The following is a 17,676-nucleotide window of genomic DNA, read 5'->3' as shown; positions in this document are numbered from 1 at the left end:
TCTATGTCGCTTTCATCTACTGCATGGACCTTGCTTTGTTGCATTTGGTTCTTACAGCAACGGGCATAATGGTTGTTCTTGTTGCAACTATTGCATGTTTTACCATATGCTGGACACTTTCTTGGTGGATGCTGTGTACCGCATCGACTACATGACTTTCGATTGTCCCTTTCATTTTCGTTCGCTGGCCACGCCTCTTTTTTCACATTGGCGCTCTTTTTGTTAAACGGTTTGTATCCGTTCTTTCTCACTGCATCCACGTTGCAGCTTTTGTCACTGAACAGCTCCTTTGCCTGCAACTTCACAGTCTCTGTAGCCCTACACAGTGCTATGGCTTTTCCCAGGTCTAGATCTTGCTCTCTTAGCAGTCTTTCCCTTAGACCATTATCTGGTATACCACACACCAGTCTGTCTTTTATCAGCGAGTCTGTCAGTCCCCCAAATTCACACGATTTGCTTCTGTTTCTCAGTTCAGTCACATACTGATCAATAGTCTCACCCGTTTTCTGTACACATGTGAAAAATCTGTGCCTCTCAAACGTCACGTTACGTTTAGGTATGCAGTAGGCCTCAAACTGTTCCATTATTTTATCTAGCTTCATTTTGTCTCCATTAGCAGCGAATGTGAAGTTATTATACACCTCCAGCGCTTCATCACCCACGACATGTAAGAACATTGACGATTTCTTTTTATTACTTTTCTCGTCAGCTCCGATTGCTGATAAATACAACCCCACACGTTGTTTGAATCTCCTCCAATTTTCAGCCACATTACCTGTCAACTGAAGCGTCGCCGGTGGGTGTAAACCTTCCATTTTTTCACTTCGTTAGCTATTCTCCAATGGTAAGCAACGATGTTCTCTTTTGGCTTGCTAATTTGTGGAGAGCTGATTTAACTTCAGATATTTTCTCTTCATCTCTTTTAATCACTTCTGACACCATGTATTGATTTCTTTGTGGGTTCAATGATGAGACATTTATGAAAGAGAATGGCCTAGAAATTCAGTAAGGCCCCGCCAGCTGGCTAGCGCCCAAAAGTTAGCGCTGCGCGCGGAGCCAGTTGCGCCCGTCAGATATTCAGATTTTGCGCCCCAAGTTGGAACCGGGCGCTATTCCAGGGTGTGCCCGCCCCCGCTTGGGGCGCTGAAACTGAATTTCAGCGCTGTAGGTGCCGCTGCGCCAGCCGCTGCGGAGCGGCAGGCTGCGGTACTGCAGGCCTCCTCCTTCTCTTAAGGGGGAGGTGCCTGCAACGGGGAGCTCGCCGCTTGATAGTGCCGGCAAATGAGCCCGGCACCACGGAGAAGTGCCGGGCTCGCGGAAAGCAGCCGTCAATGCCGCGGGGGGGGTGGTGGAGGAGGCCGGTGAAGGAGGTGCGGCCAGGCGGCTGCCGAAAAAGCGGCCGGCCGCACCTCCGCCTTAACTAGCGCCACTAAGGCTGCAGCACGGCCCGGTCTTCACAACGTTGTTTGCGGCCGCTGCGGAAGAGGCGGCCGCAACTAAATATGGGGGTCGGGCCGGTAGCGGGGCGGAACCGGGGCACTGCGCACACCGATGACGTCATCGGTGCCGGCGCAGCGCTACCGGCTACCGCCGCCATTACCGCAGCGCTGAATATCAGCGCAAACTCCTCTACTGTCGCAGAAGCCCTCTTTGGGCGGTAACTGGTCGCACACGCAACTGAATTTCTAGCCCAATCAGTTTTAATCTAAAGTCTGTTCAACTCTTTATACAGCATTCAGGAGACACCATTATGCTAGTGATGCATCTAGAACGAAACTGAAACTAAACTAACTGCCTTGCTTCTCTCGGTCACATGACCTCTGCTGGTCAGGCATAAGTAATCAATACCTGCAATCATGCTATTAAGGCATCATAATCGAACAGGCAAATACCATCTCTATTTGCTGATATCATTACAAGGAGGAGGCCCATTCGGCCCCTCGAGCCTGTTACACAGGAACAGGAGGAGGCCCATTCAGCCCCTCGAGCCTGTTACACAGGAACAGGAGGAGGCCATTCAGCCCCTCGAGCCTGTTACACAGGAACAGGAGGAGGCCCATTCAGCCCCTCGAGCCTGTTACACAGGAACAGGAGGAGGCCATTCAGCCCCTCGAGCCTGTTACACAGGAACAGGAGGAGGCCCATTCAGCCCCTCGAGCCTGTTACACAGGAACAGGAGGAGGCTGTTCAGCCCCTCAAGCCTGTTACACAGGAACAGGAGGAGGCCATTCAGCCCCTCGAGCCTGTTACACAGGAACAGGAGGAGGCCCATTCAGCCCCTCGAGCCTGTTACACAGGAACAGGAGGAGGCCCATTCAGTCCCTCGAGCCTGTTACACAGGAACAGTAGGAGGCCCATTCAGCCCCTCGAGCCTGTTACACAGGAACAGGAGGGGGTCATTCAGCCCCTCGAGCCTGTTACACAGGAACAAGAGGAGGCCCATTCGGCCCCTCGAGCCTGGTACACAGGAACAAGAGGAGGCCCATTCAGCCCCTCGAGCCTGTTACACAGGAACAGGAGGAAGCCATTCAGCCCCTCGAGCCTGTTACACAGGAACAGGAGGATACCATTCGGCCCCTCGAGCCTGTTACACAGGAACAGGAGGAGGCTCATTCAGCCCCTCGAGCCTGTTACACAGGAACAGGAGGAGGCCCATTCGGCCCCTCGAGCCTGTTACACAGGAACAAGAGGAGGCCCATTCAGCCCCTCGAGCCTGTTACACAGGAACAAGAGGAGGCCCATGTTAAGTCTGTGTGTTATAGTGAGAATTACTACACAGACCACAAGAGTAAATTTTAACAGGTCTTTACTAGTCGAAGGTCAGGGCTGAACTGCCCAATAAATCAATACACAGCACTTATATACCGGTGTGGTCACCACCGGTATTACAGTATACAGCAGCCAAGATAAAGTCGTGCAACTCTTAAAATAGTTCTCTTAAAGGTGGAACGGTTACATACACCACAATCCTCCCTTTTTAGTTTAACAGTATATATTCCCCATTAAACATAACATACTAACATATGTACACAACTTCATGTAAAAACAGTTCACAGATTCAGTCTCTGAGGAGGCCTCCTGACTCGGTCCGGATAACGCCTCGGTGGTGTAGTAGTTTTCGGTGGTGTAGTAGGTTCTCGTTGCTGGGGTGACTCATCTAATAGTCCTTCACTGGACTTAACAGCTTGAACTTTCGTAACTTCAGAACCAGCCTTGCTGACTTCTAAAGGCTCGAGTACCTTGGGAAGTTTTTCTACTTCCAGACTGATTTGGCTCAGTTCGGAGGGACCACGTGCGTGACCTGGTAGGGGTGATAATGGTTCAGATGAGTCATCATCTTCGGCTTCCTCTCTATTGTCTTCTATTTCCTCCATCACTTCAGCTTTTGCCTCTGCCACCAATTCCCTGAGTGGCTTATTACTGCTGACACTGCTCACAAAAGGGTGCTCTTTCTTCTTAGCTTTCAATTGATCGATGAACTTGACATATTCCCTTTCTTGCTCAGCTTTGATTCGTTTGGCCTCATCGCGCAGACGGTTTGTGTGTTCCTGATCCATTTTCTCAATCAGCTGCTTCTGCTGTCTTCCCAGATTCTCCAACTCTGTGTCAAAGAACTTTTTCTTTGCATTCATCTCTTGCTCAAAACGGTGAATCATTTGTTCTAATTGCTGTTGTAGTTTGAAATTGAGTTGCGTTCGAGCCCGGTGTTCCTCAGAAATGTGCATGTCTGTAGACTGGACAGACTCAGAATTCTCTGTCAAACTATGTTGTTGTTGTTCAGTGGAATTCTGTTCTGATACTTTGTTCTCTTCTGAAGCATTTATGCACTCCTTCGTTTTTCCATCATTAGTCTGCAAGTCCATTTTAGACTTGTCTTTTGCACATGGGCTGGTCTTACCATCATCAGTTCCAGAGTCTGAGCTGATTGTCTTCACCGAGTTCTCACTCTCTGCTTTGTCACTGTCACTGCTGCATATGCCCTCATCCAATATTCTGGACAATCGTTCAGGTTTGACATCTTTTTTTCTGGAATCTACCGTTATTGCTTTTAGGGAGTGCCAGTCCATATTTATTTTCCTGATCCACTCCTGTCCCAGAAGTGGTGGACCTCCCTCAGGTAGTACATATATGTCCATTCCTTGGTGTTCTTTGCCCTTGTGTACCACCTTGACTTTTATCTTTCCGATGGGGTATACTCTTTGCCCCGTGTATGTCTGCAATACTATCTCCGTATCCCATAGGGGAATATGTGTGAATAACCTTTTGTAATCTTGCTTATTCATGACCGTCAACGCCGATCCGGTGTCCAATTCCAGCTTCACTTGGACTCCTGCTATCTGAAGTGTGACCCAGATAGTTTGTAGGTCAGCTTCCTTACTCACATTGTGAATTCTCAGACTACCCAGTTCCTTGCTGCTGGAGTCCGAATCCGAATTCTGTTCATCCGAACTCTTCTCAGCCACCTTAGGTACCCTTCTGCACCTTTCCTGCGGTGACTTTTTGTTGCTGGTCTTCTTTCCTGACCGGCATACTTTAGCTATGTGACCAAGCTTGCCACATTTTCTACATTCCTGGTTTTTAAACCAGCATTGGTTCTGATCGTGTGTTGTCTTTCCACAACGATAACATTTCGTTGTACCCAAAGCCATTTGATCTACGCTGAGTACCGCTGCCTTCAGCTGCATTTCCGCAGTGCCTCTCGCTGCGGCTTCGTGCGATGCTGCAATAGTGACAGCCTTATCAAGTGTAAGATCATTCTCTTCAAGCAGCCGCTTTTGTGTTCCTTCTTTCGACAATCCACACACGAATTTGTCTCTCAGTGCCTCTGTCAGTCCTTCCCCAAACTGACAGTATTTCGCTAGCTTACGCAGTTCAATTAAATACTCCGCGTTGCTTTCCTCTTTCAGTTGCGTTCTCACATAAAATTTAAATCGTTCCGCTAACATCAGCGGTGTGGGGTTCAAATGATTTCTCAGGACAGCAACAATATTAGTGAAAGCCTGATCCGCCGGTTTAGCTGGTGATAGAAGATGCTTCAATAGCCCGTATGTCTTCGCACCCATTGAGTTTAGTAAGGTTAGTGCTTTATCTTCTTCTGATATTTTATTTGCCTTACAATAAATCTCTATGCGTTCTACATACGTGGCCCAATCTTCAACATCGGGATCGAAATCGTTGATGTTACCACGCTTAGGCATCCTCGCAATCTTCTTGAGAAACAAAAAGAAATTTTTCTTTTCTTTTTTTTTCAAAATGGCGGTTTCCCGCGCTTGTCTTCTTCCCCCGCCTACGAAAATGGTGGCTTCCCGCGTTTGCCTTTCTCCCCCGCTGGCTGTAATGGCGATTGCCATATTGCTGCGTTCGCCCTCCCCAGCGGTTCTCAAATCATGCCTCCCAGCCCCTCTTGCAGTCCGGTCCTTTCCCCCGGCTGCGGCTGAGTTCTCCGCGGTTTTTTTATTTCCTCCCGCGCCTTACGCTGTCCCGGTCGCTGCGCCTCGCGGCCTCGGTAGCTGCCCGGCCTTTTTCACCGGTCGCGGTCGAGCTCTCTCTCGACGCTGTTGCGTCTCCCAGCCCGCTTGCAGCCCGGTCTTTTACACCGGCTGCGTTTGCATTCACCGCAGCTCCCGTGCCTTACGCTGCCCCAGCCTCAGCGCCTCTGGCCCCGACTTCTGACCGGCTCTTTTCCCCGGCCGTGGTCGAGTTCCCCGCCCTTATATCCTCCGTTTTTCCCTCCCCTACTTCACAGCCAACGTGGCCGACTTGCTGCTCGTCGCTGATCGGCTTACCCACCACCGTGATAGAAGGGATGATCACTGCCTGTTGCTGATGGAAGGCTTCGTGTCAGAATTCTTCCTTTGCTCTGCAGACCCGAGTCTTTTCTCAGCAGAATGATGAGGGCGGATGCCTCTTCTCGACGCCCGTTAAACTGCCTTGGATGTATCTCTGCCGCAGGGTAAGATCGTACTCGTCGCCACTGTTAAGTCTGTGTGTTATAACGAGAATTACTACACAGACCACAAGAGTAAATTTTAACAGGTCTTTACTAGTCGAAGGTCAGGGCTAAACTGCCCAATAAATCATTACACAGCACTTATATACCGGTGTGGTCACCACCGGTATTACAGTATACAGCAGCCAAGATAAAGTAGTGCAACTCTTAAAATAGTTCTCTTAAAGGTGGAACGGTTACATACACCACAGCCCATTCGGCCCCTCGAGTCTGTTACACAGGAACAGGAGGAGACCATTCAGCCCCTCGAGCCTGTTACACAGGAACCGTAGGAGGCCCATTCGGCCCCTCGAGCCTGTTACACAGGAACAGGAGGAGGCCGTTCAGTCCCTCGAGCCTGTTACACAGGAACAGGAGGAGGCCCATTCAGCCCCTCGAGCCTGTTACACAGGAACAGAAGGAGGCCGTTCAGTCCCTCGAGCCTGGTACACAGGAACAGGAGGAGGCCATTCAGCCCCTCGAGCCTGTTACACAGGAACAGGAGGGGGCCATTCAGCCCCTCGAGCCTGTTACACAGGAACAGGAGGAGGCCATTCAGCCCCTCAAGCCTGTAACATGGGAACAGGAGGAGGCCATTCAGCCCCTCGAGCCTGTTCCGACATTCAATGAGCTCAGGGCTGATCTGTATCTTAACTCCATCTACCCGTCTCAGTTCCGTTACCCTTAATACCCTTACCCAACAAAAATCTATCAATCTCAGTTTTGAAATTTCCAATTGACCCCCGGCCTCAACAGCTTTTTGGGGGAGAGAGTTCCAGATTTCCACCCCCCTTTGTGTGAAGAAGTGCTTCCTGACATCACCCCTGAACGGCCTGGCTCTAATTTTAAGGTTCTGCCCCCTTGTTCTGGACTCCCCTCACCAGAGGGAACAAGTTTAACATAACTTCAGAAAATGCTGGAAATACTCAGCCGGTCAGGCAGCATCATTTTTATGGAATCTGGGTGTCGCTGGCAAGGCCGGCATTTATTGCCCATCCCTAGTTGCCCCTTGAGAAGGTGGTGGTGAGCCGCCTTCTTGAACCGCTGCAGTCCGTGTGGTGAAGGTGCTCCCACAGTGCTGTTGGGGAGAGATTTCCAGGATTTTGATCCAGCGTCGATGAAGGAACGGCCGATATATTTCCAAGTCGGGATGGTGTGTGACTTGGAGGGGAACTTGGAGGTGGTGGTGTTCCCATGCGCCTGCTGCCCTTGGCCTTCTAGGTGGAAGAGGTCACGGGTTTGCTGCCGAAGAAGCCTTGGCGAGTTGCTGCAGTGCATCTTGCAGATGGTGCACACTGCAGCCACGGTGCACCAGTGGTGGAGGGAGTGAATGTTTAAGGTGGGGGATGGGGGGCCAATCAAGCGGGCTGCTTTGTCCTGGATGGTGTCGAGCTTCTTGAGTGTTGTTGGAGCTGCACTCATCCAGGCAAGTGGAGAGTATTCCATCACACTCCTGACTTGTGCCTTGTGGATAGTGGAAAGGCTTTGGGGAGTCAGGAGGTGAGACACTCGCCGCAGAATACCCAGCCTCTGACCCGCTCTTGTCGCCACAGTATTTATGTGGCTGGTCCAGTTAAGTTTCTGGCCAATGGTGACTCCCAGGATGTTGATGGTGGGGGATTCGGCGATGGTAATGCCGTTGAATGTCATGGGGAGGTGGTTAGACTCTCGCTTGTTGGAGACAGTCATTGCCTGGCACTTCATTAAATCATTAAGGCAGATTTACAAATCATTAAAAGTAGCAACACAGGTTAGCAAGGCCACAGAAAATGCATACAAAGCTTGGGATTCAGTTCTAGAGGAATAGAATTGAAAAGCAGGTGGGAGAGAAAGTGATGCTGCCGGACCTGCTGTGTTTTTCCAGCATTTTCTGGTTTTATTTCAGATTTCCAGCATCCGTAGTATTTTGCTTTTGTTTAACATAACTTCCCTGCTTTTCAATTCCATTCCTCTGGAACTGAATCCCAAGCTTTGTGTGCATTTTGTATGGCCTTGCTAACCTGTGCTGCTACTTTTAATGATTTGTGAATCTGCTTTAATGATTTGTGAACTAAACCTTAGCGAGTTTGACCCGAGCTTCATCCTTTGCTGTCAGCCATGGCTCAGTGGGCAGCACCTTCGCCTCTGAGTCAGAGGGTTGTGTGTTCAAGTCTCACTCCACAGATTCGAGCCCCATAATCCAGGCTGACACTCCCAGTGCAGTATTGAGGGAGCCCGGCACTGTCGGAGGGGCAGTACTGAGGGAGCGCCGCACTGTCGGAGGGACAGTACTGAGGGAGCGCCGCACTGTCGGAGGGTCAGTACTGAGGGAGCGCCGCACTGTCGGAGGGGCAGTACTGAGGGAACGCCGCACTGTCGGAGGGGCAGTACTGAGGGAGCGCCGCACTGTCGGAGGGGCGGTACTGAGGGAGCACTGCACTGTCGGAGGGGCGGTACTGAGGGAGCGCCGCACTGTTGGAGGGACAGTACTGAGGGAGCGCCGCACTGTCGGAGTGGCAGCGCTGAGGGAGCGCCGCACTGTCGGAGGGGCAGTACTGAGGGAGCGCCGCACTGTCGGAGTGGCAGCGCTGAGGGAGCGCCGCACTGTCGGAGGGGCAGTACTGAGGGAGCGCCGCACTGTCGGAGGGGCAGCACTGAGGGAGCGGCGCACTGTCGGAGGGGCAGTACTGAGGGAGCGGCGCACTGTCGGAGGGGCAGTACTGAGGGAGCGCCGCACTGTCGGAGGGGCGGTACTGAGGGAGCGCCGCACTGTCGGTGGGGCAGTACTGAGGGAGTGCCGCACTGTAGGAGGGGCAGTACTGAGGGAGGGCCGCACTGTCGGTGGGGCAGTACTGAGGGAGTGCCGCACTGTCGGTGGGGCAGTACTGAGGGAGTGCCGCACTGTAGGAGGGGCAGTACTGAGGGAGGGCCGCACTGTCGGTGGGGCAGTACTGAGGGAGTGCCGCACTGTCGGAGGGGCAGCACTGAGGGAGCCCGGCACTGTCGGAGGGGCTGTACTGAGGGAGCGCTGCACTGTCGGAGGGGCAGTACTGAGGGAGCGCCGCACTGTCGGAGGGGCTGTACTGAGGGAGCGCCGCACTGTCGGAGGGGCTGTACTGAGGGAGCGCCGCACTGTCGGAGGGGCAGTACTGCGGGAGCGCCGCACTGTCGGAGGGGCAGCACTGAGGGAGCCCGGCACTGTCGGAGGGGCTGTACTGAGGGAGCGCCGCACTGTCGGAGGGGCAGTACTGAGGGAATGCTGCACTGTCGGAGGGGCAGTACTGAGGGAGCGCCGCACTGTCGGAGGGGCAGTACTGAGGGAGCACTGCACTGTCGGAGGGGCAGTACTGAGGGAGCGCCGCACTGTCGGAGGGGCAGTACTGAGGGAGCGCCGCACTGTCGGAGGGGCAGTACTGAGGGAGCGCCGCACTGTCGGAGGGGCAGTACTGAGGGAGCGCCGCACTGTCGGAGGGGCTGTACTGAGGGAGCGCCGCACTGTCGGAGGGGCAGTACTGAGGGAGCGCCGCACTCTGAGTTGCTGTCTTTCAGATGAGACGTTAAACCGACTTTAGACATCTGCCCTCTCAGATGGAAAAGATCCCACGTCCACTATTGCAAGAAGAGCAGCGGAGTTCTCCCTGGTGTCCTGGGGCCAATATTTATCCCTCCACCAACATCACTAAACAGATTATCTGGTCATTATCGCAGCAGGTGCCTGGGAACAGCATCAGCTCCAAGTTCACCTCCAGGTCACACACTATCCGTGTGGTGAACGTACTCCCACAGTGCTGTTAGGGAGGGAGTTCCAGGATTTTGACCCAGCGACGATGAAGGATCAGCCGATATATTTCCAAGTCAGGATGGTGTGTGACTTGGAGGGGAACTTGGAGGTGGTGGTGTTCCCATGCGCCTGCTGCCCTTGTCCTTCTAGGTGGAAGAGGTCACGGGTTTGGGAGGTGCTGCCGAAGAAGCCTTGGCGAGTTGCTGCAGTGCATCTTGTAGATGCTACACACTGCAGTCACGGTGGCTTTGTCCTGGATGGTGTCGTACTTCCCGAGTGTTGTTGGAACTGCACTCATCCAGGCAAGTGGAGAGTAGTCCATCACACTCATGACTTGTGAGGTGGTGGAAAGGCTTTGGGGAGTCAGGAGGTGAGACACTCGCCGCAGAATACCCAGCCTCTGACCTGCTCTTGTTGCCACTGTATTTATGTGGCTGGTCCAGTTAAGTTTCTAGTCAATGGTGACCCCCAGGATGTTGATGGTGGGGGATTTGGCGATGGTAACGCCATTGAATGTCAAGGGGAGGTGGTTAGACTTTCGCTTGTTGGAGATGGTCATTGCCTGGCACTTGTGTGGTGTGAACTTGTGTGTACCTGCCACTTATCACCTCAAGCCTGGATGTCGTCCAGGTCTTGCTGCATGCGGACACGGACTGCTTCATTACCTGCACTACTTATCTATAATTCAGGTTTTTATTTTATTTCCCACTGTGTTAGGCTGATGTATTAGCCTCTTAGCACAGAGTGCAACTTTCATACGGTTTCGGAGTGACACGTCTTCAAAAATCTCCAGCAGGTTAATGGAGTCAAGGATTGTGTCTCAGAGGAGGCACCTGCCGAGGTTTGTTGCTTTTCGTTCTGTTCAGTTCAGTTAGCGCTCTTCTATATTAAACATTAATCTGCATAATTATCAAGTGGTAAAATCACTGCCTTTGAAGTGTTAGCGAAAGGCACCTTTGCAACTGCACTTATCCAATCTCGCTCTGATGATGTTACTGTGATGCATTAATCTGTCTGACAAACCCACACAACCCAGATTCTATAAAGCTTGTGCTTTGAGAGTCTTAGCTAAATTTTAAAAAATGCGGCCACAAGGCTAATCGGGACGATCCAGACAGTTTGATGCTGTAAATTAGCAGGGAAATCTATTCTGCCTCTATACTGGTTAAATTATTCCCAGCGATCCCAATGCTTTCTTGGCCGGCCTCCCATCTCCCACCCTCCGTAACCTTGAGCTCATCCCAAACTCTGCCGCCTCGTGTCCTGACTCGCCCCGAGTCCCGTTCACCCATCACCCCCCCGCCGCCGCCCCCCGCCCTCCCCCCCCTGCGCTCCCTGTTGCTCGCTGACCTACATTGGCTCCTGTTCCGGCAACAATTTTAAAATTCTCATCTTGTCTTCAAATTACCTGCATGGCCCTCGCCCCCCACCCCATCTCTGTAACCTCCTTCAGCCCCTATAACCCTCTGAGATCTCTGCGCTCCTCCAATTCTGGCCTCTTGCGCATCCCAGGAGCGTTACCAAGTGAAATTTGTCACCTTGCCACATAAGGAGGTACTGGGACAGCAACGAGGTGTGATGAAATATGCCATTCATCAGGCACTGTATTCCCTGTGTTTAGTTTAGTTTCAGTTTCATTTCCTTACCTGTATTGTATTGTGTGTAGGGCTCCGCCCAAACCTGGCCCCTACTTAAGCAAGCCCCAGCGTGTCTCACAGCAGTACAGCAGATCTCTGGATGAGAGACACTTCTCCAATGTGTATTACTTTCTGAGTTAATAAAAGCCTTGCTTTGCTCCGTTAACATCGAGTCTCGGATTCATTGAGGCACATCAATAGGGAGGTTATAAGGAGCGTCTTAAAGGGGGGGAGAGAGAGAGACGGAGAGGTTTAGGGAGGGGATTGCATAGTTTAGGGCCCGGGCAGCTGAAGGCACGGCCGTTAATGGTGGAACGATTAAAATCGGGGGATGCACAAGAGGCCAGAATTGGAGGAGCGCAGCGATCTCGGAGGGTTGTAGGGCTGGAGGGGGTTACAGAGATAGCAAGCCATCCAGTTGTGTAGTCAAGATGGCGACCGAGGCGGTCCAGAGGTAAGCGCCCTCCCTGCTTCGGACGGCCCACTCCCCCGCTGCCCGCTCCCGCTGCTGGAGCGATGTGTTCGGCGAGTCGGGCGGAGGCAGCGCAGCAGCAACAGGCAGCAGCAGCAGCCACGACGACCCGCTACAGCACGTCGGCCGGCAGCTCCTCAGCGGGAAGCTCGCAGTCCGACTGGGAGGAGGGAGAGCCGGGCATGGTGGCCAGAGGCCGGACCGTGAGCGGGAGAAGCAGGCCACCACATCGTGGAGCCGGCAACAGTGAGGAGGAGGCCGCGGTGACGGAGCGGCTGAGGGACATCGCGGTCCCACTGCCATTGGGTGCCATTGAATTGACTTTTTCTGAACATGGCGTTGGAGAATAGCAACATGTCTCTGTGAGCTCCCACAGCTTATTGTGGGAGTGATCGGGGAGTAAGCATTCCATTGTACTAGTTACATATGGCAAATAAAATTGAAATTGAATTGTACAAACAATCATTAAATCAAGCCTAGGGATGGACAATAAAGACAGCCTTGCCACATCCCAAGAAAGGGTTTTGATAGAGCAAATAATTCCAGTACTGAGGGAGCGCCGCACTGTCGGAGGGGCAGTACTGAGGGAGCGCCGCACTGTCGGAGGGGCAGTACTGAGGGAGCGCCGCACTGTCGGAGGGGCAGTACTGAGGGAGCGCCGCACTGTCGGAGGGGCAGTACTGAGGGAGCGCCGCACTGTCGGAGGGGCAGTACTGAGGGAGCGCCGCACTGTCGGAGGGGCAGTACTGAGGGAGCGCCGCACTGTCGGAGGGGCAGTACTGAGGGAGCGCCGCACTGTCGGAGGGGCAGTACTGAGGGAGTGTCGCACTGTCGGAGGGGCAGTACTGGGGGAGCGCTGCACTGTCGGAGGGGCAGTACTGAGGGAGCGCTGCACTGTCAGAGGGGCAGTACTGAGGGAGTGCTGCACTGTCGGAGGTGCAGTACTGAGGGAGCGCCGCACTGTCGGGGGGCAGTACTGAGGGAGCGCTATACTGTCGGAGGGGCAGTACTGAGGGAGCGCCGCACTGTCGGGGGGCAGTACTGAGGGAGCGCTGCACTGTCGGAGGGTCAGTACTGTGGGAGCGCTGCACTGTCGGAGGGTCAGTACTGAGGGAGCACTGTACTGTCAGAGGTGCCGTCTTTTGGATGAATTGTTAAACTGAGGCCCTGGCTGCCTTCTCAGTACTGTACTGGGGGAGAACCTTAATGTTTGTTAATTCTTATATGAACTCTAAGTTTTTAATTATAAATTTTCAGCCCATCAAGGCCTTGGAGAGGGTGCAGGGGACATTTACCAGAATGGTTCCAGGGATGAGGGACTTCAGTTATGTGGAGAGACTGGAGAAGCTGGGATTGTTCTCCTTAGAGCAGAGAAGGTTAAGGGGAGATTTAATCATAGATACATAGAGATAGGAACAGGAGTAGGCCATTCGGCCCTTCGAGCCTGCTCCGCCATTCAATGAGATCATGGCTGATCTTACCAGTTCAGTACCCCGTCCCCGCCTTTTCTCCGTAACCCTTAATCCCCTTAGCCTTCAGAAATATATCCAATTCTCTCTTGAAAATATTTATTGAATTAGCCTTCACAGCCCTCTGTGGCAGGGAATTCCACAGGCTCACCACTCTTTGAGTGAAGAAATTCTTCCTCATCTCTGTTTTAAATGATTTGCCCGCTATTTTTAGACTGTGGCCCCTGGTTCTGTGCTCCCCGGCCATTGGAAACATTCTCTCTGAATTCAGCCTGTCCAGGCCTGCCATAATTTTATATGTTTCGATGAGATCCCCTCTCAATCTTCTAAACTCCAGTGAGTACAAGCCCAAACTATTTAATCTCTCTTCGTAGGTCATTCCCTCCATTCCAGGTATCAGCCTGGTGAATCGCCGTTGCACTCTTTCCATGGCAAGAACATCCTTCCGCAGATGGGGCGACCAAAACTGTACACAATACTCCAGATGCGGTCTCACCAGCACCTTGTACAGCTGTAGTAAGGTATCCCTATTCCTATACTCGAACCCCCTTGATATGAAGGCCAACATACCATTTGCCTTCTTAATCGCCTGTTGCACCTGCATGCTCTCCTTCAGTGACTGGTGCACAAGAACACCCAGGTCCCTCTGCACTTCCCCATCTCCCAATCTATTGCCATTTAGATAATAATCTACCCTCCTGTTTTTACCCCCAAAGTGGATAACCTCGCATTTATCCACATTATAGTGCATCTGCCACGTATCCGCCCATTCCCCCAACCTGTCCAAATCGCACTGTAGCCTCCTGACATCCTCATCAGAGCCCACCCCTCCTCCTAGTTTAGTGTCGTCAGCGAATTTGGAAATATTGCATCCAATTCCCTGATCCAGATCATTTATATATATTGTGAACAGCTGGGGTCCCAGGACAGATCCTTGCGGCACCCCGCTGGTCACTGCCTGCCACTCCGAAAACGAGCCGTTTATTCCAACTCTCTGTTTTCTATCCGCCAGCCAGTTCTCTATCCACGTTAATACTTTGCCCCCAATTCCATGAGCCTTAATTTTGCATGATAATCTTTTGTGTGGAACCTTATCGAAGGCTTTCTGGAAGTCAAGGTACACCACATCCACTGGCTCTCCCCCATCTATTTTACCAGTTACTTCCTCAAAAAATTCCAGCAGATTAGTCAAACACGATTTACCCTTTGTAAATCCATGTTGACTCTGTCCGATCCTTTCCCCATTTGTCAAGTGCTCCGCTATTTTATCCTTAATAATGGACTCTAGCATTTTGCCCACAACCGATGTAAGGCTTACTGGTCTATAATTCCCTGCTTTCTCTCTACCCCCCTTTTTAAATATTGGGGTAACATTAGCTACCCTCCAATCCACGGGTACTGTTCCCGAGTCAATGGAGTTCCGGAAGATGATCCTTAGAGCATCTGCTATCTCCAGGGCCACCTCCTTAAGTACCCTAGGATGTAGTTTATCAGGCCCCGGGGATTTGTCGGCCTTCAGTCCCCTCAACTTACTCAACACCATATCCCTAGAGATACTAATTTCTGTCAGCTCCTCCCTCTCATTAGTCCCCATGTTTGCCGATATTCCTGGGAGGTTATTTGTGTCCTCCTTTGTGAATACAGAACCAAAGTATGAGTTTAATTGGTCTGCCATTTCCTTATTCTCCATTATATATTCTCCCGAATCGGACTGCAAGGGACCGACTTGGGATTTTACCAGTCTTTTCCTCCTGATATACCGATAAAAGCTTTTGCAGTCTGTCTTTATGTTTGCTGCAAGTTTACTTTCGTATTCTATTTTCCCCTTCCTGATTAATCCCTTTGTCCTCTTTTGCTGTATCCTGTACTGCCCCCAATCTTCCGGTCTGGTGCTTTTTTTTGCCAGTTGATATGCCCTTTTTTTTGATTTTATGCTGTCCCTAATTTCCCTCGTTATCCACGGTTGAGTCACCTTTTTAGGTTTATTTTTATGCCAAACCGGTATAAACATGTTCTGGAATTCTTCCATTCTATCTTTGAATGCTTGCCATTGTCTCTCTACTGTCAATCCCCCCAGAAACACCACCCAATCAATCTTACCCAATTCCCGTCTCAGACCCTCGTAATTCCCTTTATTTAAGTTCTGGACCTTAGTCTCTGATTCAATTTCCTCACTCTCCATCTCGACTGAGAGCTCGATCATATTATGATCGCTCTGACCCAAGGGGCCTCGTACAAGAAGATTGCTGATAAGTCCCTTCTCATTGCACAATACCCAGTCTAAAATGGCCTGATCTCGAGTCGGCTCCTCGACATATTGGTCCAGATAACCGTCCCGAAAACATTCCAGGAATTCCTCCTCCTCAGAATTTTTACTAATTTGGGTAGTCCAATCAATGTGTAAATTAAAGTCACCCATGATGACAGCTGTGCTCTTATCGCACGCTTCTCTAATTTCCCTTTTTATGCCTTCCCTCAACTCCATATTACTATTTGGAGGCCTATATATCACACCCACTAACGTTTTCCTCCCCTTGCTATTTCTCATTTCTACCCATACAGATTCCGTTTCATCCGAGTTAATATCCTTCCTTTCCATTGCATTAATCCCCTCCTTTACCAGCAATGCTACCCCACCTCCCCTACCTTTTTGCCGATCCTTCCTAAATATTGTATATCCCTGGATGTTAAGTTCCCAGCCTTGCCCACCCTGCAGCCACGTTTCTGTAATCCCAATCGAGGCGTTCAAAATTACAAGTGGTTTTGATGGAGTAAATAAGGAGAAACTGTTTCCAGTGGCAGGAGGGTCGGTAACCAGAGGACACAGATTGAAGATAATCGGCAAAAGAACCAGAGGGGAGATGAGGAGAATGTTTTTACGCAGCGAGTTGTTGTGATCTGGAACGCGCTGCCTGAAAGGGCGGTGGAAGCAGATTCAATAGTAACTTTCAAAAGGGGAATTGGAGAAATACTTGAAGGGGAAAAATTCACAGGGCTGTGGGGAAAGAGCAGGGGGGAGTGGGATTAATCGGAGAGCTCGTTCAAAGAGCCGGCACAGGCACGATGGGCCGAATGGCCTCTTTCGGTACTATAAGATTAAGATTTTATGAAAAGAATGAACAGCAAAACCTGGAAATAAGCGGCAGGTTGAAAGAGAAAAGGCAGGTTTGTGTTTTTGAGTGGGGTCAGAGAGAATTCAATGGGATTATTACAATGTGTATACATAGATCATTAAAATATCATGAACAGGTACAGAAAATAATCAAAAAGGCAAATGGAATGCTGGCCTTTATATCTAGGGGACTAGAATACAAGGGGGTAGAAGTTATGCTGCAGATAAACAAAACCCTGGTTAGACCACACCTGGAGCACTGGGAGCAGTTCTGGGCCCCACACCTTAGGAAGGATATACTGGCCTTGGAGGGAGGGCAGCGTAGGTTTACCAGAATCATACCCGGACTCCAAGGGTTAAGTTATGAGGAGAGATTACACAAACTAGGGTTGTATTCCCTGGAATTTAGAAGGTTAAGGGGTGATCTGATCGAAGTTTTCAGGATATTAAGGGGAACAGAGAGGGTGGTGTTGTGTATGTAATATGTGTGCTACTTTGAACCTATGGACAGGACTGCACTACTTGTAGGGCGTAGTGATACGCAGTACCACTCCTGGCCATAGGGGTATAAATAGTACTGTGGGTACTGATCTCCCCTCAGTTCCTGCCTGTGGGCATGAAGTAAAGACCTACGTATAGTCCCTACCTCCAACCAGTAAAGACCTGTTTTATTGTTACTGATTAAGTCTGAGTATTAATTACTTGAACAACTCACAGATTTAACACTGGCGACGAGTCTGATTCGGACCCTGCGGCAGTCACTCCACGGCAGCTTCGTCCACAGCCAGGACGTTGCAGAGAGGTTTCCACCCTCTCCACCCCACTGGAAGACATCCTGACCTCGGAGCCTCCATCGGCGACCGTCAGCTTCTTCTCCAGCTTGGTGGTGGGTAAGCCGTTGTCTGAGCCGGGCAGCGACGCGACAGGCAGTCGACCGCGTTGGCCGCACGAACGGGGCTGGGGGAGCTGGAGGAATAGGGCGCGAGAGCCGCTTCGAGCGGGAGGCGTTTCAACAGAGCGATCGCATCTCCTGATAAGAGCCGAGAGCCGCTTCGCGATCCAGCGATCGCATCCGCTGATAAGGGCCGCACTCGGGTGATCGCGGCGAAGATAAGGGCCGCACTCGGGGGCTGAAGGGAGACGGCGTTGGGGGACGGGTGAAGACCGCCAAGCGCGGGAAAACCGCCATTTTGTGGGCGGAGGACGACGGCAAGAGCGGGAAGCCGCCATCTTGGAT

This window comes from Somniosus microcephalus, unplaced genomic scaffold (assembly GCF_052327205.1).
Source record: "Somniosus microcephalus isolate GS21.2 unplaced genomic scaffold, FLI_Smic_1.0 unresolved_chr4, whole genome shotgun sequence".
Classification (NCBI taxonomy): Eukaryota; Metazoa; Chordata; class Chondrichthyes; order Squaliformes; family Somniosidae; genus Somniosus; species Somniosus microcephalus.
This window is presented reverse-complemented; position numbering follows the sequence as displayed.